This window comes from Triturus cristatus, chromosome 2_1 (genome assembly GCF_964204655.1).
Source record: "Triturus cristatus chromosome 2_1, aTriCri1.1, whole genome shotgun sequence".
Classification (NCBI taxonomy): domain Eukaryota; kingdom Metazoa; phylum Chordata; class Amphibia; order Caudata; family Salamandridae; genus Triturus; species Triturus cristatus.
This window is the reverse complement of record NC_140581.1, coordinates 114,203,513-114,228,460: the sequence shown is the minus strand read 5'-3', so window position 1 is coordinate 114,228,460 and position 24,948 is coordinate 114,203,513. Positions and strand designations below refer to the sequence as shown.

Genomic DNA, 24,948 nt, shown 5'->3' with positions numbered 1-24,948 from the left:
CCAAAGATTTTTCATATAGATAAAATAACAGATGTAGAACATATTAACTTACTGATGCGTTTTAAGAGAGAAGCTTGGTCTGAAATAGTGGGTGATATTTTTGGGGTTTTGATTCCAGCAGTGGGAATTTCTTTGAATGCTTATGGAATTCGGAAACTGTCCACAGTGGTTGATCGCTTATCGACAAATACCGCTGGAGGGTTTCTTTTGGTGAATACGGAATTAAGTGCCGTACGTGCCATGTCTATGCAAAATCGACTTGCCCTTGATATTCTATTGGCCAAGGAGGGTGGAGTCTGTGGAATGCTGAAAGTTCAACATTGTTGCACTTACATTCCAGATGAAAGCAAAGACCTGAAGGTCTATATCAAAAATATTACTGATTTGCATGAAGAATTAGTACCACTTGAAGCTGAGAGTTTATGGACTAAAATAGCTAATAAAATGATAGCTGTTAAGGATTTTATTGCAAAAATAGGTAGTACTATTATAGGTAGAATATTGTTTCCCTTGTCTTGTATAATTGTGGCTTTATTAATAATAAGATTGGTGTGTGTGTGTTGTAAAAACAGGGGAGGGAGGAAGAAATTGAATAAAGAAAAGAAAAACAAGAGGTTGAAGAGAGAACCTCAAGAAATTGAACTAGAAGAATTGAGGGAGAGTGTTTACTTAGAGACGAAAAGGGATGATGAAAGAGTGACTGGTGTTTAATGTTGTGTAAAGGGGAAAAGACATTTCCGATTTCTCCTAAAATGGGACTAAATTTTCACTAATTTTTTTTTTGGGTTTATTTGGTGATAAAATCACCAAAGGGGGGATTGCTGGAGCAGAGTTTTCAGTTTGAAAATTCTGGGGCTTTTGAAGCTCTGGCATGTCTATTCGTTGTATTAATTATTAATAATTAATAATTAATTATTTGTCTTGTGCAAGTGCGTTTATATTAATCAATCCGTTTGTCCTAACAAGAGAGGGTTACACGTGAATGTGCTTAAATGTGCTGACTGATAATAACACGCGCATTAAATGTGTTTTCATGTTTAAACGTTGCTATGTGCTGTTTATTTTTGAGCACAAAACGCTTTCCGAATTAATGCTTTTCTATGTTGCAAGTGCTAGATAAATGCATACACATAAGGGTATTAGTGGGGTTAACACTGTTTAATCACTATGCTGTAGTAACGTTGTTTTTGTCTCTTTTAATTAAGATGGTCTATTGAGGCCTATGTTGGCCTAAAAAAGGATGGCTGTATTATGAGCCTGGCTGTGATTATAATATGAAAACTGTGACAAGGGAGACCCCTGCTGGAAATGGTCCTGAAGCTAACTGACCATGGTCCTTGTCGGAAATCTTTCCATGAGGACAGCAGCAGTTTTTGGGAAGTCTCCAAGAGAAGTGAAAGTGTCCTTGGCAGCCTTGGGAAACAAAGGAGCCTTAGAGAGAAGCTCTGAACTGTGGCTCGATGGCCGAGGAGGAGCAGGATAATTGTGATACATGTTTTATTTCCTTGGTTCCTGTTCCGTAGTTTTCGTTATGTGTATTTTTCCTGAGCGGAGATTCTCAAATGTAGCAATGTTACATCCTTTCCTTCTGGCTCTGCTCAGCAAGTCCGGCGGACATTACAGCTTTTTCTATGTTCCCAATGTATCTTTCTATTGTTTAGAAACTATAAAATGTTAGTCTAGAGAGGGTCTTTTGCCACTTGCCATTTTGCCTTTGCCGCGTACCGAATTTGCGTTGCTGAGGATTGATGCTGATGGGACTTCGTCTTGAGAGACATTTACCGAGAGACTTGTCCTGACCCGTTCTGACATTTAGCTACAATAGGTAACTATGAGAAATGATTTACTCTGATTGTTTTCCTTGACTAATTTAGATAAAGCAATATAATTTTAAACATGGTGTTGGATATTCTTTCTTGTCAATTATTGGGTTTGCATTATTGATTATTATTGTATATATTGTATAGATTATGCTTAGGGACAGTCACAAAAACCAGGTCTTATCGACCTCGGTATAGATGCAGGGTGTTCAGGAGTGTTTTCCTTCCACAGGTTTATTGCTGGTAGAGTATTTGAGCGTATGTTAGTGAAATGGGCCCTAGCGTATGATGTATGCATGTGCGTGTGCGTGTAACTATAAGATTACTTTATCCGTGGTAGTGGGAATATTGTACACACCCTGATCTCTATCACATGCACGTTGATATGTGAGCTTGCCCTGCACGAGGTCTGCTGCTGTGGAACTGGAAGGGTGTTCTCAATGAGACCTCTGTGCCCTATGATGCTGCTGTGGCACAGGTCCAGCCCTTGCGAGCCTCGAAAATCCCTGCAGCACTCCACACCCACCTGATTCTCGCACACGGTGGGTCCTGCTCTCATACACATTCCCAGAGGAGCCCGCACAGCTAGGGGTGGACGGCGGAGGCCAACTCCACTGTTGTGTCCCTCCAGAACAGACTCACAGGAGACAGGTATGGATCGGTAATACTTTATTCTATTACAGGATGTTCTCCTTGTCCCACGCTCGTCTGCCCACGCCGTTCCCTCGCTCTGCATTGCCCTGCCCACACCCCTTGACCGGATGTGGTGTCCGGTTCCCTCAGTGTCCATCTAGTGTCTTGCAGGGTCCTAGTGCCCTGCCCCCAGGTCACTACTTCTCCCCCTTTTGTCACGAAGAATTGACGAGAAAAGTGAAACACAGAGATGTGTAGATAGAGCTAGATGCAAAGTCTGCCCGGGTACAGGTCGGTGTGCCTCACATCATCACATTTCTTCTATTAGTCTTTTTGGACGTCTGCATACTCTTCTCTGGCTTGCTTCCATCTGCTGTTCTTCTGCTGGCCCCTCTGTTATGCTCCTGCTCTTCTTGTTCTTTTGTTTCCTTATCCTGATCTTCTCTTTTTTCCTCTTTTAGTTCTTTGAAATGTGAACTGTTTCGTGTTATCCGCTGATGTGCTGACTCTGCCGTGATCATTGGTCCCTTTACTTTCGTTACTGTTAGCCGGTCTTTGGAGAACGTGCTGTCGGATTTCCTTTGTTGCCGCTGACGTACTACCACCATGTCTCCTTCCTTTAGGTCTGACACGCTGGCATGTCGCTTGGCGTCTGCATATCTTTTCATTTTTTCTTTCTCCTCTTTATCTCTTTCTGCAATGCTGCTGTGATCCGGTGCCATTGTTGCCTCTATTTGCGGTAGCCTTGTCCTACTTGTTCGTCCCAGTACTAGCTCTGCTGGGCATCTTCCTGTGGAGTTATGGGGTGTGTTTCTGTAATCACACAGAACTTGGCACAGAGCTTGGCCAAGTGAGATTTGTGCCAGTTTTGCTCTTTGAACTGCCTTTTTGATGTTTCCCATGAACCTCTCCACCATTCCATTCGCTTGAGGCCACAGAGGAGTTATTTTCCTGTGGTTTATCCCTAGGTAGGCCATGAATCTGCTGAAGTCTTCCCCTGAGAATGGAGGACCATTATCTGTTTTTAGTGTTTCCGGTGAACCCCATGCTGCAAAGATGTAATCTAGAATCGATAGTGTTGCTGTTGCTGTTGCTGATGTCGACGGGACGTGTCGTACTATTGGAAACCGTGAGTATTCATTGATGACCACAAGCAGGTAGTTGCCTGTGTCTAGGGGCCCAAAGAAATCTGCCGCTAGCGTTGTCCACACCGCTCTCGGAAGTTCCGACATTTGTAGTGGTTCATTTCTGGCCGGTGATCATGTTACTTGACAGAGGTGGCAGTTCGTTATGGTGTCTTCTACCATGTGGTCTAGGCCAGGGAACCATACTTTCTCTCTTATCAGCTTCTTCGTTGCTACTATGCCTCGGTGTGACTCATGAGCCAGGTTTACCAGTTGCCTCCTGAGTGAGCTTGGTATTACTATTCTTGTCCCTTTCATCATTATCCCGGTATCTGTCTCTGACAGTTCCTCATTAATCTTCTTGAGAGCTAGCACTTCTTCTTGCATATTCCTGTTCCCCAGGTGCAATTATTGTTGACATGCCTCCATCTCTGCCTTCTTGTTATCTCTAGGGCCGTTTGCATCGTGGCGTCTTTCTTCGTCTCAATTGCCAGTTCTGTTAGTGTTATTGGTGCCGGGGTGTTTTGTTTCAGTACGAAATTGAGGTACTCCTCTGCCATCGATGTCGTCTCGTGGGCTTGCGGTAGTGGGTGTCTCGACATGTAATCTGCCGGGTTGTGTTCTTTCCCTGGCTTGTGCACAATCGTGAAATCATAATCCATCAACCTTATGCCCCAGCGTTCAATCCTGCGTGGCATTTTAGCTGACGGGCTACCATAGATTTTCACTGGCACCTGGTGGTCAGTTATGATGGTGAATGACATCCCGTAGATAAACATGTGGTAGTGTTCACATGCCCAAACCACTGCTAGGCTCTCTTTTTCTGGTTGCGAATATGCTCTTTCAATGTCTGTTAAACTCTTACTCGCATATGCAACAATTTTCCTTTGTGAATCTCTCCCTGGCAGATGCTGCGCTAGTATTGCTCCTAGTCCTACTGGGCTGGCATTAACAGTCAGTTCAGTGCACAGTGCACTGGATGGCGTTGTGTATTCAAGCTCCTGTGAACCCTGGCAGAATCCAACGCTCCCGCTCTGTAAGGCATCCTGATGGGGCCTGTGTGGTCGGCGATACTGTGGTTACACCTGTGGCATAGTTTTTGACCATTGGCATTATAAATGCACTGGTTGAGGCGAGGAGAGCTGTACTGTTTTGCCCCCTGCTCAGTTTCTGCATTGGCCTCAAAGATGTCCTCAAGGCAGGTGTACTCTGTGCTGCTGTGACTATTACTGTGCCCCAAAGCGGCCTCTATACCAACATTCAAGGGTGTCCCCACTAACATTTTTGTGTCCCTGCTGCTATGACCATCATTCAGTACATGCACGTTGATATGTGAGCTTGCCCTGCACGAGGTCTGCTGCTGTGGAACTGGAAGGGTGTTCTCAATGAGACCTCTGTGCCCTATGATGCTGCTGTGGCACAGGTCCAGCCCTTGCAAGCCCCGAAAATCCCTGCAGCACTCCACACCCACCTGATTCGAGCAGATGGTGGGTCCTGCTCTCGTACACATTCCCAGAGGAGCCCGCACAGCTAGGGGTGGGTGGTGGAGGCCAACTCCACCAAGCAGCGGAATCGGAGTTTTTTGCACAACTCCACATTTCCAGCAGAGGGCGCAGTTGGCAAACATCTGCATACTCCGTTTGCGGAGCAGAGCTCACTGCCCACCCTTAGATAAAATCCCTTGATAGAGCCCCGTGTCAGACCCGCGCTTCAGTGACAGGGGCACAGTGTGTGACTGTGCGACGGAAGTGAACTTGTGCCAGGGAGTAAGCACATGTGAGGCTCTCTGCCATAGGCCAGTTCATGTCAGAGGGCAGCTATACACTGCCCACTGTGGCTAATGCTATGGCATGGGCCAGTGCCTTTATGATGGCATCAAAGGGTGCCCTGGATGGCATAGTGTATTCAAGCTCCTGTGAACCCTTGCAGAATCCTACGCTCCCGCTCTGTAAGGCATCTTGGTGGGGCCTGTGTGGTCGGCGATACTGTGGTTACAGCTGTGGCATAGTTTTTGACCATTGGCATTATAAATGCACTGGTTGAGGCGAGGAGAGCTGTACTGTTTTGCCCCCTGCTCAGTTTCTGCATTGGCCTCAAAGATGTCCTCGAGGCAGGTGTACTCTGTGCTGCTGTGGCTATTACTGTGCCCCAAAGCGGCCTCTATACCAACATTCAAGGGTGTCCCCGCTGACATTTTTGTGTCCCTGCTGCTATGACCGTCATTCAGTACATGCACGTTGATATGTGAGCTTGCCCTGCACGAGGTCTGCTGCTGTGGAACTGGAAGGGTGTTCTCAATGAGACCTCTTTGCCCTAAGATGCTGCTGTGGCACAGGTCCAGCCCTTGCGAGCCTCGAAAATCCCTGCAGCACTCCACACCCACCTGATTCGAGCAGACGGTGGGTCCTGCTCTCGTACACATTCCCAGAGGAGCCCGCACAGCTAGGGGTGGGTGGTGGAGGCCAACTCCACCAAGCAGCGGAATCGGAGTTTTTTGCACAACTCCACATTTCCAGCAGAGGGCGCAGCTGGCAAACATCTGCATACTCCGTTTGCGGAGCAGAGCTCACTGCCCACCCTTAGATAAAATCCATATTTCACATGGACGCAACCATGACTGTTCACTGTGAAAAATAGGTTTTTATATCATCAGAAAATAGTTAGTAAGCCTATGGTCTTTTACGGCACAGAGTCTCTGTGCGTACGTGTGGGTGGTTAGAATGGAAATAGCAAAAGCCCAGGAGGCAAGTGTGGTTGTGCTTGTTGAAAGTTATATGATGCACCGTTTACATAAACAGAGTAAACACTGATTGCACCTTATGTTATGTGTATTTGTAAAGCACACTATCATCAGCGAGGGTATCCTGGCTCTGGGCAAGTGTGTGTGCCTAGTGCTTTAGCGGATTGCGGAGCCATGTTTCAAAGTAGACTGTGGCTTAACGCCAAAGCTTGTTACAAGAAATGTCTGAGAAAAGCCAAGGCTTCTGTTGACAGTAGATTATCCACCAGTGGCGGTCTTGGCAGATGCCCATGGTAAATATTTGTGGTGCAAGAAACAAATTCTAAGTAACGAGGACATTTATAAGGTGTGGATGCTTATTTCCAGAACTTCGCTGAAGATTTTGAGGCATTGCAGATGGTTGAATAATATAGAATATAGGGATGACCCACATAGAGGTGGTTTAGCTCACATTGGCGTTGTAAGCATGGCTCTAAGGTTGTATGCCATTATCAAAATTTCAGGAATGTGTGTTACGTATTTTACCAAACTACAGAGGGTTGTTAATAGAACCTGTCTAATCAGAGGCAAACGCATACCAGTTGACCTATAATTGCAGATCACATGAAGTCTTTAAAACGATGATCCCGTTAAGTACGAAGATGGCCTGCATCACTCATAAAGTAATGTATGACGTTACAGCGCAAACATTTACAATGCATGCCTTTACAATGCAGTTTTTACATCGCAACATCCATTACAACGCATGATTTTACATCGCATGCCATCACAACTCATTTTTAGAAACTACATTTACAACGAATTCCATTACAACGCATACCATTACAATGAATATTACTTTTATGGCAACAGTAGGGTAAGTGTTGGATAGTATAGGGGTAAAAATTACTATTCCCACTCCGGTGAGTGCAACAGTAGGGTAAGTGTTGGATTGTGTAGGGGTAAAAAATACTATTCCCCATTACTTACCTTATATTGCATTGTAATGACATGTGTTGTAGTGACATGCGTTGTAATGACATGACTTGTAGTGACATGCGATGTAATGGCAGGGGATATAAAGGATGTTGCGTTGTAATGACTGCGTTGTAAAGGTAGTGCGATGTAATGACTGCGTTGTAAAGGTTGTTTCCCCTCATGAAACCATCCATCACAAAACTCCACTGTACCTAGCACAGAAAATTTCGATTACTGGAGGAAGCAGACTCTCTTGGAGCACCGGTACTGTTCTTCTGAAACCCTCATTCTTCCGTAAGAAAAAAACATGCAACAGAGCCTTCTCTGGAGCTGCACCAAGAATCTAGTACTCGCTCCCTCCAAGCATCAGAAAAATCTCATCTACTTCTATATTAAAAAAAGAAGCTAAATCCTTCCTAATGAGCAAATTCCTCCCTTAATCCGCAGCAGCCCATTCACACCATTTTCTAGAAGCCCCAATCAGACAATCACTCGACCTACTCAAGCCTGCTGAGTGATACTCTCTGGAAGCGAGAAACGACCTTTACATCGCAGTGGTGCCATTACAACGCAGTCGTTACAAAGACCGCGTTGTTAGCACGCAATGCCATTACTACTCAAGTCATTACATCGACTTGCAGTAGATGGCATGCTAACATTAGAAATAGTATAGTTTACTATTCCAACACCTTACCTACTGTTGCGTAGGCTGGAGTTGGCATAGTAAATTATATATTTCTAATGTCATCACGCCATCTATTGCAAGTCGATGTAATGACTTGCGTAGTGATGGCATTGCGTGGTAACAACGCCGTTGTTGTAATGACCGCGTTGTAATGCCATGCGATGTTTTGACTTGTGTAGTAACGAGTCATATTCCTGGGAGTTCATCAGTTTCCAGATTCAAGATGGAGCTCTTCATTTTATTGCTTTACGCAATCCGCCTGTCCTTAATTCGCACTGAGATATCCTCTCTAGGACAGCTACATCTAATGTTACCCTTGTGAATACCTAGAACATGTACAAATGTATTATAAGTTAATAACCTAGGTTCTTTCTAACTGTATTAGTGATTATACAAATGTTTCCTAGTTTCACATTTTTTTATGAGACACCTGCAACTATTTATAGGTATCAATTTTACTGTTCAAAACTACAATGCTATACATATGTGAAGCGCTCTGATGCCTAGTTCTGGGTCTTGTTTGCGCTATACAAAACACTAAATAAATATAAATAAATATGAACTCTGTTTTGGAGAGTGTTTAAGGTTTAACAAACATTGACAAAGCCATTAGCTCTCACCTTTTGGACCTATTGGCTTTGCCAATGGCTCAAGCTGTTCTCTACAGCACCCGATGCTGTGCAGCATGGATTTTAGAAAAGAAAATGAAAGGCTATGGTGTGATTGATCCAATTTGGATAGGTAAACAAAAAGAAAAGGTTTGCACGGGTGAGGTAAAGCCACATGGAGGAAGAGGGGCATGAGGGGAAACGAACATGGGAAGCAACACAGATGTGAAGGAAAGCAACCGGGAGGTGGGTGGGAAAGCAATAGGAGGGTGGGGGCACAGAAATCCGAGGGGTGCTGGTGTGGACAGGAGCCCAGAGTGTGCATATGGGGGGCAAATGAACAAAAGAGAGAGAGCACCGTTAAGCTGGGGCAAGAACTACACAAGCAAAGAAGGGAGATAATTACATGAGGGTATCATGAATGAGGCGAGTGAGACACACAGTGGAGCAATGTTAGTGAGCACAGCAGCGGGGGAGAAGTACACCAGAGCCTGCTGAATACACATGCATTCTCCTCAAGTGCTTAAACAAAAAGAAGAACAGCAACATCTGAAATGGGCGCAGTGAAAGACAATAATATGTCCATTCTCCAGGTGAGGAACAAGCACAAGGAGCAAAAGGAAATCCCACACACACGCCAACAAGAAGAAAGCAAAAGAGAGTGACAACGAAGCCAACCAATGATAACCAATCAGCTTGCTCTAAGCCTACTGTAAGACAACAATATGTCTCGCAAGCCACAGTGCATACGGTTTCTAAGGCAAGACCTATATAGAGAGCAATCCCATTAAAGTCAATAGAGGGGAGGCATTTTTTTTGTTAGGTGTAGGAATACCACAAAAAGTGGGCAACATACACCATATGCAGGTGGCTTGACAGATATGTAATGTGTCCAGCATGTGGCCAAAGGTTATGACCATTTTCACTCTATTGTTGATAGAAAATTGGGTATAGGTGTAGCTTGTTGTATTACTTCAAGTCCACAAACTCTATACCATGGTGTTACAATGGCTGCATGATGTCAGTGATGTCATTAATGATGTAATTTGTCATGAGTGACATCAATGATGTCATTGAACATGTCATGAGTGATGTAAAATGTGAGATCATAAGCAGTGCATGGCGGGGACTCAAGCCATAGGTTGTTCACTAAACTATAACCAGCGAAGTTCAGTTTTTTTGTTTTTTAAACTTTAATCCCTATCTCATTTCAATGCCTAACTATGCATTCATTTTAACACTTGTTTTGTTGGTGAATATATAAATATGTGTGTGTGTACATATATATTCACTAAAAAAACAAAGGTTTACGTGACATTCTAGTTAGTAATTGTAATCATATCTCACTTTACATTAAAATCAAAACCTCGGCAATTCACTGAAAAATCAAAGATTAAAATAATGTTATAGTTAGGTTAAAACTTCAGTGACAATGTAACATTTTCAAATAAAAAAACACTGAAGTTAACCAGTTATAGTTATCTCAAGTAACTATAACTCATGCCTTAAAGTAACGATACCTGTTGCCCCCGCCATGCTCAGTGTTGTCGTCAATGATGGCATTTCAGCTGTTGCAGTGATGTTATCGATGGTGTCATAGAACATGTCATGAGTGATATATTATGGGAGGTAATTAGCAGTGCTGGGCGACGGCCGTGACTTTCATTAACTTTAGAGCATGGGTTATAGTGTCTTGAAATAACTATAACTGGTGAATTTCAGTGTTTTGTTTAGTTGAAAGTGGTATGCCTTAAATGACATTCTTACCTAACTCTAACATCACTTTACCCTTTAGTTTGTTCTGGGAATTTCTAAGGTTTTTTTGAATACCTAATTATAACTGTCACTTTAACCTTAGTTTTTTTCAGTGAATGTCTATGTTTTTTTAATGGAAGTTACTGTCAATTTATAAAAGGCAAGACTATTGGTTTTGTCAGTAAACAGCTCAATAATGCATGTATAGTCACAAAAACATTAAAAAAATGAGTCAGTCTTGTTTTTTACATCCCTCAAGTCACATAATGCTGCCATAAAAACAACCAGACGGGGTCCCTGCATTCCCAAGCTGAAAAGCAAAAGCTGGGAATGCTTGCAAATACCAACACCCTTTCCTGGGATTGTAAACTCCAAGAAACATAGGGTCACATAGGGTGCACTCCATGCAGCCCTCTACAGCACTTAAAAAAACATGCTGGTGGTGCCCCTACCCAGATTAGGGTGACCATCGGCAGTAAAATATATGTAAATTAGCCCAAGAAGGGGATTTTTGGGTTATCGTTGCTAGAAGCAGTGAGGAATAAATGAGTGTCTCCAGGCTGCTCATTTATTATTTGCCCTGTTTCTTTTTAATTTGTTTGTTTGTGGCTGTCCAGTGCCACCTGGTACTCTCACAACTTCAATTTTTGTTGGGGGCCACAGAGGAGCCCAGGGCTCCGCCAGCTCCATGCAAACAGCCTCAGGAGCCAGCAACACTACGTTTTTGTTTTTTAAATCACTGCATTGCCTTAGGGCCCACCTAGGTTCCCTCACCTGTTCCAGCCGTTAGACTAAGACCCTAAGAGAGAAGGCGGAACGGCAGACCAACATTAATGAAGGCAACTCTCCACTTGGTGAACTAGTAGAATCAGTGGTGGTCCTCAAGTACAGAGGTACAGGTTGAACCACAAAAGGAATGAGGTTATTAGAGCACTCTGAAATTGTACGTCTGGACATATATAAGCTATATGGTCCACAAAAATAACATACACATCAATGGTATAAGGGGTATTATTGTTGTATGACCAGGGCCCACCTAAGCAGGGTGATCTCCAGGACCCCAGAGCTCATCCGGCTCCCTAAAAGCAGCCCCAATCTATGGGGCCGCACAGGAGCTGGACACTTTAAAAAAAAAAATAGTGCGGTGCCACACCGCAACATTTCCAACAGTGGGGCCTGCTGCAGAAGGCCCATAGCCCCTGCAGCCATACCTGCTCTCTTACTATCAACTATTCCCGGTGCAGCAGGAGCGGCATTAACCCACCTGGAAGGAGCAGCTTTTCTTTCTGCTCCTGCCGGGAAGGAGCATTTCTATGTTTCCATCAATAAACATAGTGATCCACCCACAGATGTATATGTATGTCAGAATTTCCCCGGACAAGGTATATTAAAGTCTTTTAGACCGACGAGCCAGGTATTTTTTATCTCACTTTCTCCATTCACCCCTGACCCTTCCTCTCACACCCTCACAATACACATAGTTGTCTCCTAATAACAGTGCTCCCACGTACACGTAGGTCGTAGCACGCCCCGTAGAGGGGCGGGAAGACCCCTATGATGAGGCATGACACCAAGGGCCCTTTTGGTGTGTGAGGGGTATTTTAACAACTAGTGTGTACTCTCCACCATTGTGGGGATCTACACCTTGTCCGGGGAAATTCTGACATACATATACATCTGTGGGTGGATCACTATGTTTATTGATTGAATCTTGGGAGGACGTACCCACCTCCACCACTCAGGTTGAGTGGTACCTCTCTACTCCCCCCTTTGTTTTCCTTATGCATTTCTATGTTTGCCTGCCCCAAGATCACGGTCAGGAAAACACATTTGTGCTCCCGTCCAAGAAAGCATTCTGCTTCTGCCAGGTGGGAACACAAATGTTTTCCCTGCCTGCACTCTCATGGGCACGGAAATAACAGTGTCCCTAGGGATGTGATCCATGGAGGATCCCCGTCACTGAGCTGGCCCCGGGGGATGGAGTTCCTGAGGGCCATTCCATGATCATGAGACCGGGAATGCATGCCACCTTATTAAGATGCGGGACCACAGGTAAGTAGAAAGTACTAATTCATCAACAACAGGTCATTACGTCTGACTCCACTACACACCTTGCCACCAGCCCTACTGCCACTCACGTCCACCTGATCCAGAACCATTCCCCCCTAGCATTTCGTCACTCACATACACTCGTGGCAGTGCTGTAGAAGCATTCACAGCAGCTGAGTACTACATCTCAACACATCTTCTTCCTTTACAGCAACACAAATGAATTAAAAATATATATAAATATAATTATAGAGGTTCAACAACATCAGAAAATGCAAAAGTCATAAAATGTCCAATTTTGAGAATCCTCCACAATAATGGAACGCCCATTGAATATGAGAAAATACTAACATGTATTTCCCGAAGTTTAAGTGCATCCAGGTCCCAGTACAAGAACATTAGAACATTGCTATTACAAAATATAATCCCAGAATTTATTAGGTAATTTAGTTACCCTAGGCGAAGGTCGCCATCTGACACCTTCTTTCCCCACCACACACCTATCATCCATCTTTTCTTGCTTTACATCCTCCCAGTGTCGACGGGACAGCATATCACCCAGCCTTTCTTTCTTCACATCCTCTTGGTGCCGAGACACCACAACTTAATCCTTGTTCCGCCATCTACCATCCTCTATCTTCATAGCACTCTTCCTCTCTTCCACCACTTTCTTAGGTTCTGAAAATCTTGATTCTCCCTTTGGTATAAATCTGGGACACGTCTCACTCACAAGGTTGCCAACAATGTTTTGCTCCCTGACACCATGCTTGTACTGTACCTGAACATATTTATCCTGTGCCGGAACTCTTTTCTTTCCCACATCCTCAATTTTCCCTTTCAGAATCTCAAATTTACCCATCCTGTCTTTCAACATTTTAGAAGCCGAAACACATTCTCTCAATAATATGAAAGGAGAAACGTATGTGTCGGCATTGGCCCTGGTGCGTACTGCCCACAACAATTTCACCAGTTCTAATTTGCAGTTCAGCCCATTGCGCTTAGCCAGTTGCACATTTTAATTCATAATTCTATTAAATCTCTCAATTAGACCATTGCTTCCTCGGTGATATAGGGAGGTTTTGGTATATCTTATGCCCATAAACTTCAAATTGCACAAATGTAAATTGGCACTCATCATCAGACAAAACCTCATAAGGAATCCCTTCCCTGGCAAAACTAGATTCTAAAGACTGTATTACACTCATGGTATTGGGAACCCTCTTAAAGTTGGCCTCAGGCCAACAGCTATAATAATCTATAACCACTATGCCATATTCAGGAATTCCACCAGACAACACCATCAGGCCAATAATGTTTATGGCTAACTTAGCCCATGCTTTTTCTTGCCACTTCGATCGCCTCCACAGGACTAGGCACAGTCACCTGTGACTTTTCGCTGATAGCACAACTCATGCAGTCCCTCACAAAGTGCTCCACATTTTATTCTAATCCTCGTCACCAGAAGTTCTCTCTGATTTTTCTTTTCATGGCTCGCATGTCGATGTGACCTTAATGAGCCAAAGTAAGTACTTTGTTCCTCATAGCTTCCGGAGCCACAAGTAAAATGGCATGAAACAAAAGACCATTGACTGTTGATAGATCCTCAAAAACATGTTTGTATTTCATACCAGATCCAACCCTAGCACCCCTTCTAAACAAGCCTAGACTTACACCACTCATAACAGCCTTAAATTCCTGATCTATCTCATAAGCATCCACCTACTCTTGTTCTGATATGACACCCTCAGAATGGCTCTCTACACTGCATACAAATTCAGTGTCATCCTCATATTTTCCAGGTAATCTGGACAGGCAATTTGCTAATAAATGTTTCTTTCCCTGCACATTCTCAACTTCCAAATTTTGCTCTTGAATCCTGTATTGCAATTTTGCAATTCTGGGTGCTGCTCGTTCACCACCTTCGGTGGTACATAACTGTACCAGAGTTTTATGGTCTACTAGCACAATTAATTTTGAACCCCACAAATATGCTTAAAATGGACTATGCACCACCAACAAGCCAGAGCCTCCCATTCCATAACAGAATAGGTTGCTTCAGCCCCTTTAAAACTTCTGGAGGCAAATGCAACCACTTCATTCTTGCCTTCTCTAAGCTGCATGAGCACTGCTCCTAAACCTTTTTGGCTGGCATCAGTCATAACTATGGTCTAATCCCTGGTATCAAAAGGCTTGAGTGGTATGTGCTATTTCCCACCTGATTTGATTGAACTCACCAGCACATTTGATATAAAAGTGCAGCTAGACATGAAAATTATGTTTTCAAACGAGAAATCTTTTGATAAAGAGCGTTCAAATGTAATCCATCGTGGCATGGGAGTATCACCAAATTCATGAGTTAAGGCAAAAAATTGTCTAATTAAAAATGCAGAACGATATAATTTAAAATCAAGAAAATGAACACCACCCTCATTCTTGGGACATTTGAGTTTAGCTAAAGCAATACGAGATGTTTATTCTTCAATAGAATTTTGGTGCAGATTGAATTAATTTGAGAGAAAAAAGAAATGGGAATCCTAAAAGGTAACATAGGCAATGTATAAAGGACATGAGGAACAATCATCATCTTAATAGTGGCCAGTCTTCCCCACCATGATAAGTGGAGAGGAGACCATGAGAGAAGTAATTTCTGGAGTGTGGTTATTAAGGCATTAAACATACAACTAATGGTGTTTGAAACGTGGAACAAAGTTATCAGTGCAATGTCGTCATCAAGGGGCAACAAACCAGTGCAATAGAACCGACTGGACAGGTACACGCTCCCCAAGACATCGATGCCTGATTCCTCCCCTACGGGCAAGGGTGGAGTCGCACAGGGAGAAGTAACGCCAGAACCCACACTTAAAGACGTCCTGGAAGCGATTGCAGGTATCAAGACCTCCCTAGAACACAAGATGGATACCATCACTGTAGAGGTCAACCTACTCCGGGCAGATATGAATAAAAATAATGAACGTGTCAAGCAAATTGAACTAACCACGGCGTGCCTGTTAGAGGATGCCTCCCAACTGAAACTAGAAGTCAAGGACCTACAAACATTCCGGAAATTTGCAGAAACCAAGCTGGATGATTATGAAGGACGCCTGCGTCGCAATAACGTACGGATCCTAGGTGTCCCGGAAAAGTCAGAGGGGCAGGCTACGGATCTCTTCGTAAAAGACCTCATCCTTAAACAGCTGCAACACAAGGGGCTGGGAAAGTTTTTTGTTATCGAAAGAGCTCATAGAGTCCCGGGGGTCGGCTAAAACCTGGGGCACCCCCCCCTCGTCCGATCCTGGCCAGGGTCCTCAACTTCCGAGACCGAGATGTCATTCTCCAACATGCCAGGGCGGGACCGCCCTTGAAGTATGAAAACGCGGACATAACATTCTTTCCAGATTTCATTCAACTAGCCCAGAGACAGAGACGCTCCTTTCTGGGGATCAAAAAGACGTTGAGGGATAAGGGCTACAAGTACGCCATGCTGTTCCCAGCCAGGTTCCGAGTGGAGGTAGACAGTAGAGCCTGGTTCTTTGAGCATCCAGAATCAGCGGCGGAATGGCTGGAGAATCGCTGACCAGTGGTCCATTTGACGCTGTAGTAAAACTGGTGAGGGGGGATGGGTGGAATCTGGAGGGTGGGGGAGACACCAATTTGGGCCTCCATGCAGAACTGATCAGGTTGGGAACAGGACATAAAGAGAGGGCACACCAGCGAGTAAATTCATGCATCCTGGACCGTTCTCAGTGCAATCTTTGAGTGATATTTAGAGTTACCTTTACAAGACGGTGCAATTGTATTTTTGAGAGGGGAGAATAGGAGGGGGGCACCACGCACCCCACTTTTTCTACCTTTATTTACCTTGTGGGGCGACAGGCACTCTGCAAGTTTAATCATGGGCAGTTTGAAGCCCAGAGTGCAGGAGAGCAGGCAGGGGGGCGGTTGGGAGGGAATGTTCACGTTGTTTGGATTTAATTGTTTTGCAGGATCAGCTCAATCGACTACACTGAGTGATGACACAGAGCGGGAGCAATGTAAGAATGCAATTTCAGATGGGTACACAGTGGGATGTAGGGGTTAGAGTCCTTAGCTGGAACGTTAACGGGCTTGGCGACAAGATTAAGCGTAGTATGGTACATCATTATATCAACAGACAGGCCCCAGACGTTATCATGTTGCAAGAAACTCATCTGATCCGGAACACGTGCCAAGCGATGAATAGGGGGGGTATAAGTTAGTAGTACATGCTGGCTTCACATGAGGTTCAAGAGGAGTGGGCATCTTAGTTAAGAAATCATTCCCCTTCACGGTGCAGTCCACATGGTCCGATAACCGGGGTAGATACATAGGAATTTCAGGGCTGTGGGAAGGCCGGACTATCACATGTGTCTCAGTATATGTTCCCCCTGCCCTTCAGAGTGAGACATATAAAGATCTAGGTGCAATGCTGCTGTCATTCCCGCTACGCCTCCTCATGGTAGGGGGAGACTTTAACGCTGTGGTATACGGTGAGCTGGATCGTCACCCCCCACGGGACATTAGACCCACACAGCGGTGGCTACCTAACTTCCTTGAGGCCGTGAGACTAGTAGATGGATGGAGGATGCATAACCCGGATAGGACCCAATACACCTTCCAGTCCGGTGCCCATCATAGTCTGTCCCGTATCGACTATATCCTAGTCCCGGCGACGCAGGCACGCGATATCCGAGAGATTCGCCATTTGGGAAGGGGAATCTCAGATCCCTTTGAGGTCTGGATTCATATGGTCCTGGGCCAAATTAGTGCAAGGAGAATTGCTCCCATTAATCTGTGGTATTTACGTGACCCCGACATTCGAAGAAGAAAACTCAGGCCACAGATCATTATTTCCTAGAAAATGAGGGAACTGTGCAATCAGCCCAAACGTTATGGGAAGTCTATAAATCAGTTATCCGTGGGGAAGTCATATCCCTTATTATGGGTAAGAAAAAGGACACACAAAAAGACTTGGTGAGGGCGGAGGACGAAGTGCTTAAATTGGAGGAAGAATTGGAGCATGCGGTGACGCCTGAGAAAGTGCATCTACTCAGCTTAAAGCAAGACGAATTCAAAGGCATAGCAACAGACAGAGCTAGGGCACAGGGGAGGGAAATGAAGAGTAGACTGTACGAGCATGGAGACAAGGCAGGGAAGTTTATTGCATGGTTGGATAAGAAGGACTGGGCAGCCCGACTGGTGACCTAGCTGACTGGGGAGGGTACCGAACCAATCACAGACCCACAACGCATAGCCGATCAGTTTGCAGACCATTACCAGAAAGTCTACAGAACAGAGGGGAAGTACACGGAGGGAGACAATGTTGCCCTACTTCGAGATATTGTGCTCCCCACCCTGGCGGATGAGAATCATGAATATCTTGAGTCGGATTTTTCGAATGCCGAGGTAGCTCAGGTGATACGAGCGATTAATTCCGGGAAAGCGTCGCGCCCTAGTGGTATTCTGATCGAGTTGTACAAGTTGAGACCGGAAAAGATAGCTCCCTACCTTCATTCAATGTTTAGGGATAGCAGAGAAAAAGGGACACTTCCTATGGATCAGAGAATTGCCAACATTGTGGTCATTCATAAAGAAGGTAAACCTACAACCTGTTGTACGTCTTATAGACCAATATCATTGCTCAATGCAGAGCCCAAGATCCTAGCTAATATGTTGGCGACACGCCTCGTAAAAGTGATCGATACACTGGTGCACCCCGACCAATCCGGCTTCATGCCACACCGTAACACGGCCTTAAATCTGCGCAGGCTGATGGGGTGTTAAGCAGAGCTACAACTATCTTAGAGCACGCAGTCCTGGTGTCACTGGATGCCACCTTGGCGTTTGACATGGTGGAGTGGCTGTATCTCTTTGCTGTGTTACACAAAATGGGATTTGGACACCACTTTGTGAGCTGGATCCGGCTACTATACTCAAAACCCATGGCCCAAGTCATCGTAAACAACCACAAGTCAGCGACATTTGAACTCAGCTGTGGAACGTGTCAAGGATGTTCCTTATCACCGCTCCTCTTTGCCTTAGCACTGGAGCCTTTGGCGGCGTGGATCCGCAGAGATCCAATGATCCATGGTATGTGTTGGCCCCAGGACTGGGAAGATAGGATATTGTTATATGCAGACGATGTTCTGCTGTATCTGACGTCCCCGAGAACCTCTTTGATATGCCTACAAGATAATCCTCGCAGTGTTTGACATTTACTCCGGATTTACCATAAACTGGTCTAAATCCGTGATGTATGTCTTGCAAGGGAAACTGACAGTTCTCCCGAAAGGCTGCCCGATACAGATAGCTTTAGATGGCTTTCGCTACCTTTGATATTAATTACATCAAACTCTATGCTCCGTTTCACTCGCAATCTCCTGCCGCCAATTCAGAGGTTGAAGGGTGATGTCAACCACTGGAAATCCTTGCCTCTTTCTTTGTTGGGCAAAGCTGTCCTTTTTAAAATGATGGCCCTGCCCCGTTTCCTCTATGCCATTCAGAACTCCATGGATCCAGTTCCAAAATCGTATTTTAAAGAGATAGAAGCTCTACAAAGAACTCTCTTATGGGACGGCAAACCTCGGATTGCCCTAGCTAAACTCACCCTCAACTGGTACGATGGTGGCATCAGTCTTCTGGACATTTGGGCGGCCCATCTGACCGCGATAAACCAGGGGATGTATGGTCGTCTGGATGATCCAGGCTACACCATGGATAGATGGCTCCTCCCAGGTGAGCACTCTATTCTAAACCCCGTAAATACCCCCTCACAGGTCCGACCGCGCACTCAGTCCATGTATAGCATAAGGTGAACAAACACCTGGAATGGGACCGTAGGCTCACACTGGCAACTCCCCTCTGGAACTCCAAAAAGCTGGTGAGCCTGTGGCAAACCAAAGGGTTTGACAAATCGGACCTTATTGGTATTTCCCAGATTAAGGACCTCTGGTTCAAGTGTGAAATCCTCCCCTTTGGCTCTCTTCAACAGTAATATAGCCTGGCAAGCATTGAGTATTATAGGTACCTTCAAGTCCGGCATGTGCTCCAAGCTCACCTAACTGATAAGCCCTCCCTCCCCGACGCATCCCCCCTCAAGGATAGAATACTTGACGGCCATCTTCCCGAGAAAACTATCTCTCTGATCTACAAAAAGCTGATAAACAACATGGAAGACCCACTCCAGTCCCTTAAAGAAAAGTGGGTTAAAGACGGCCTAGAGCTGGATGAAGAAGACTGGCGTGAGGCCGTCTCCTCCCCGAGGGAAGTAGAGGCCCAAGCAAGGTTACGTTTAGTGCAGCTAAAAATTCTGCACAGAGTTTACGTCACTGGGCCGGGCTTGGTCCATATGGGCAGAATGGATAGTGGAGAGTGCAGACGTAGGTGTGGGGAGGTGGGTACGTTTATCCACATTATATGGGAATGCGAGCATATACAAACATACTGGCATGCCTTACATCACACTCTCCGACAGGTACTCGCAGTCGATTTGCAGCCAGAGGCACGCAGGTGCCTCCTAAACATTTGAGAGCCAACAGACCTTACCTCTTATACTAAGCAATGGGCTACCCTGGCAGTGATGGTAGCTAAAAAGAACATAGCACAAAATTGGGGGGCTCACCAACCGCGAAAGCGAGGAAAATGGAAGGAAGATTTGGACTGGTGCATGTTCCGGGAAAAATCAGTCTATGTGGCCAGAGGGTGTCCCGGGAAATGGAGCAAGGTATGGACGCCCTGGAACTCATATAGAGGAAATATCTGCACCCCGCCAGCACCCCTGAATGATGACGAGACTCTTGCAACCCCCTAATGGTCATGTTTTGTTTATTGTGACTTGATTCTCTGTAACCCAGGTCCGAAAATCGGAAGGTATGTTGTCTCCTGCTCATGTTGCAAAGTGATGTGTAATGTCGATGTGTTTTAATAATAAAAAAGATTTACAAAAATAAAAAAAGGCATGCATATTTTGTTCTGAAGGGTTAGTATCATCAGAGTACAATAACTGGTAACACTCTTGAAAAGATGTAGAAATATCTGTATCATTGACGCCATTTTATTGGTAGGATCATTTAGAATGGGACCAATATTTTTACGTTCAGATTTGATTTTTTTTAAATTGGCCAGCATCTTGCCAGCTTTGTTTTGACCTCCATGATAGTTAGATTTAACTTTAAGAAGGGTGTTGCAGGCATCAACGGTGGCAAGTTTGTTAAGAGCAGATTTGACTTAAATTAACTCATGAAGTACCAAGGAGGATTTAGATGAAAAGTAAGTATGTTCTAGTGTTTCGAGTTGTTGTAGTAAAGTTGTATATTTGGCGTGGTTGTTTTTTTTCTTTCTTGCAGTGTGGGCTATAGTGAAGGCATGAAAAGTGGCCTTGAAGGCATCCCAAATATTGGGGACAGACATGTACGAAGGATGGGTAATTTTTAAAAATTTGTTTAGAAAGGTAGTAGCTTCAGATAGGAAGTTATTATCCGATAGAAAAACAGTTATTACATTTCCATCTACCAGTTTTAGGATTTTTCAAAGAAAGGTCAAATGAAGAAAAAACAGGAGCATGGTCAGAAATAAAATAGATCCAATCTCAGAAGATTGGATGGAGGGTAGTAAAGGTTTACTGACCAGAATATAATCAATTCTAGAACGAGTATGGTGAACATTGGAGAAAAATGCGAATTCAAAAGAGTCAGGATTACAAGTTTTCCAAACATCAAATAATGGACGGGTGACAATGGCAGATTGAAAAGCTTTGTGAGATTTGTCAGGATTAAATTTACATTTAGATTGTTTGTCTGTAAATGAGTCTAACCACTGTATGAAATCTCCTGCAACAATGATGTTAGGGTTGTCAAGAGAGGCTAATAAAATCTTGATGATGTTATGTTATGTTATGTTAAAAACACTTATTAAGCGCACGTACACCAAACGGTTTCATGGTGCTAAAGAGACGGCGAGGCAGAGGCAGGGAGATAGCTTAGTCATCATATGCCTGGGAGAACAACCAGGTCTTAAGCTGTTTTCTGAAATGTGCACGAGAGGTCGAAGACCTCTTCTCCACCGGGAGGGAGTTCCAGAATTGGCGGGCCAAAACTGCAAACCTTAAGCCACTGTGCTTCTTACTTTTAAAGAAGGGGGTTGCCAATAGGTTCAGGTGGGAGGACCTAAGGTCTCGAGAAGGAGTGTAGCGTTGAAGTCTAGCTGCAATAAAATCTGGACTATTGCCATGAAGAGCTTTAAAAATGGTGCATCCCAGCTTAAAAGCACAGCGCTTGATTATTGGAAGCCAGTGGAGGCTTTTCATAAGTGGTCAAACGTGATGCCACTTTGGTTGATGAAAAATCAACCTAGCAGCTTGGTTCTGAACCAGTTGAACGTGTCTCAGTTGGTTCGCAGGGATGCCAACATACAATGAGTTGGCATAGTCCAGTCGGGAGATTTCCAAGGCTAAAGTGACAAGGATCATGGCTTCCCTATTCAAGAATCTACTACTCTTCTTTATTCTCTGCAGTTGGAAGAAACCGGCAGACACAACTGAACTGATCTGGGCTTTCGTGGACAGATCATTACTGATTATTATACCCAGGCTTTTGGTGGAAACAGCTGGCACGGGGGGATTGCCCAGTAGGGGGGGCAAAAGTTGGAGCGCCATGGATTGGCTGACCCACCCGTGAGAATCAGCTCAGTTTTGTCAGGGTTCAACTTCAATTGGTTATTATTCATCCAGTCGCTTATAAAAATCATAGTGGTTGTTGCTGATGAATTAATGTCAAACACAAGTTGAAGGTCGTCAGCATAGTTAAAAATTCCAACCTTTCTTTCTCTCAGGGAACAGATTAGAGGAAGAAGATGCAGGTTAAATTGAAGCGGAGAGAGAGAGGAGCCCTGGGGAACCCCCTAGGTCATTTCCCTCTTGTTGGAAGAAAAATTGGCAAGACGCACCGCTTGAAACCGGTTGCTAAGAAAAGAGGAGAGCCAATTTAACGCCAGACCCTGGATTCTGGCATTACTTACACGGTCAATCAAGTTGTCATGATCGACCGTGTCAAATGCTGCTGACAGATCGAGGAGTACCAGGGCCTGGTTGATGCCCTTATCAGCCCCCCTCTAAGTACGTCCATGACAGTAAGAATAACAGACTCCGTCAAATGTGCGGGTCTAAAACTGGCCTGATGTGAGTCCAAAACCTGGAACAAAAGAACTGAGGCAATTTGCTACATGAGCCTTTAAAATTTTACCAAGGTAGGGCAGCAGAGAAATGGGGCAGTAATTGCTAAGGACCGACGGGTCTGCACCCAGTTTCTTCAGGATTGGAATAGTTTCTGCCCTTTTAAATGAGTCAGGGACAATAGAAAGCCTAAGCGAGTTGTTGAGAAATGATAGAGGAGGGTCTGGGCAAGTAGTGAAGGCTTCTCTGAGTATGTGAGGGGGACAGCACTCAGTGGGGGAACCAGAGCTAACCTTCTTTAGTAGATCCAGAAGAGTCTCCTCAGGGATCAAAGGGATTTGATCGAGACAGTGTGGATTCTTACCAATATTTGGATCCTGTATGGGAAAAGCAAGGGGAGGGATACTAGCCTTAATGGGGACAATTTTCTCAATGAAATATGAATTGAGGGAATCACGTAAGGACTGTGATGGAGCAGGTTTCATCATAACTCTATCTGGTTTAGAAAGTTTGTCGACTATAGAGAAGATCTCTTTAGACTTATTTGATGAGTTGATAATTTTTTGAGAGAAGTAGTTCGCCTTAGTTTGAATAATCAAGTTTTTATATTCTTTCAACAAGGTTAAGTAAGGGACCTTTTTATCTGGGAGATAATGGCATCGCCATCGGCGTTCTGCTTGTCTTAATGCAAGTTTCTTCGTTTTTAAATCATCAGAGAACCACCGTTGTGCATCGTGGGGTCTCATGACCTTTGTTTTTTTAAGCGGACCGACGCAGTCGCTGGCTGATTCAAGCCATGTCTTAATACTCTCTGCCTGAGACTGGAATGCTTCCAGTGTGGACGGGGATGTGCTAGTTAAAAGTGAAGGGAAATGTCCGCACTTCTCCAATTTCTAGTCATTTGATTCTCTATTGGTTGGGATTTCGAGAAAGGAGCACACAAGAGAGTGAATCTAATCAGATGGAGATCCGAACAGACACACCGAGCTATCAGGGGAGTGGAAATCTTCAAGTTTGATGTCCAAACTTGATCTAAAATGTTATTATGGAATGTTATTCAAGAAATCGGGATCTGGTTTAACAGGACCATAAATATTAAATAAAAAGATTTCCCTATTATGGATGATAACCTTAGCTATTACCCAACGTCCATCATTATCACAGTGAGTTGATAAAATTTGCACACGTGCAACGATTTATGAAAAAGAATAGGAACACCACATTTACGGTTGATCGCAGGAGAATAAATTACTTGGCCTACCCATTGTCATTTTTATTTAAGAGATTCCACATCATTACTTTGGGTCCGATTCACAAAAGCAATGGGAGACAAAATCCTAACTTTACGACTTTCGATATTCACAAAGGGCATTTAGGAGTAGTAAAGTTAGGAATCCTAACTTTACTACTCCTAAATGCCGTTTGTGAATACCAAAAGTCGTAAAGTTAGGATTTTGTCTCAGTTAAACTTAAGTTTTGGTCTCAAGTTTACCAAAACTTAAGTTTAAGTGAGACAAAATCCTAACTTTACGACTTTCGGTATTCACAAACGGCATTTAGGAGTAGTAAAGTTAGGATTCCTAACTTTACTACTCCTAAACGCCTTTTGTGAATACTGAAAAATCATACAGTTTATATTTTTTCTCAGTTTAGGAGTAGTAAAGTTAGGAATCCTTACTTTACTACTCCTAAATGCCTTTTGTGAATACCAAAAGTCGTAAGTTACAATTTTGTCTCAGTTTAGGAGTAGTAAAGTTATGAATCCTAACTTTGCTACTCCTAAATGCCTTTTGTGAATACCGAAAGTCATAAAGTTAGGATTTTGTCTCAGATTACTTCTGTGAATCTGGACCAATGAGTTTCCTGCAAAAAAGAAACGTGTGAGTTCCATCTGGACAGGTGAAATAGTACCTTTTGTCTTTTAACAGGATGTCCCAGACCACGAACATTCCAAAGAGACAACATTACACATATTGGGTACAGGAATACAGGTGATACGCTGCACGGACATTGCTGAAAACAGAAAGACACCATTTATTCAAAAAATATGGAACACAATATAGACAACAAGTAAAAAAGAAAAGAACATTCATCATACAGTATAAAAAAAGAAAGAAGAACAACTAAGAGAATAGGAAGAAAGAGTGATGATAAGAAGAAGAGATAGATCAAAGAAATAGATCCAGATCTAAGACAGAGGGCCCGATTCACAGAACTAACTTAAGACAAAATCCTAAACTTACTACCATTTTGGTATTCACAGAAGGCACTTACTCATTTTGGTATTTACAGAAGTTAGGACTCCTAACTTTAGGACTCCTAAATGCCTTCTGTGAATACCAAAAGTCTTAAAATTAGGATTTTTCTCAATTTAGTAGTAGTAAAGTTAGGACT

At 44.0% G+C, this 24,948-nt stretch overlaps 1 long non-coding RNA gene across 1 annotated transcript in view; it reads right to left on the bottom strand.

Moving 5' to 3' along the window:
• LOC146863846 (uncharacterized) overlaps window positions 1–24,533 on the bottom strand; it is a 98,994-nt gene extending 74,461 nt beyond the window's left edge. Inside the window, exon 1 of the long non-coding RNA XR_014976573.1 lies at window positions 24,466–24,533. This is a non-coding gene — a long non-coding RNA (uncharacterized LOC146863846). The remainder of the gene's footprint in view (window positions 1–24,465) is intronic.
• Between the last annotated feature and the right edge of the window lie 415 nt (window positions 24,534–24,948).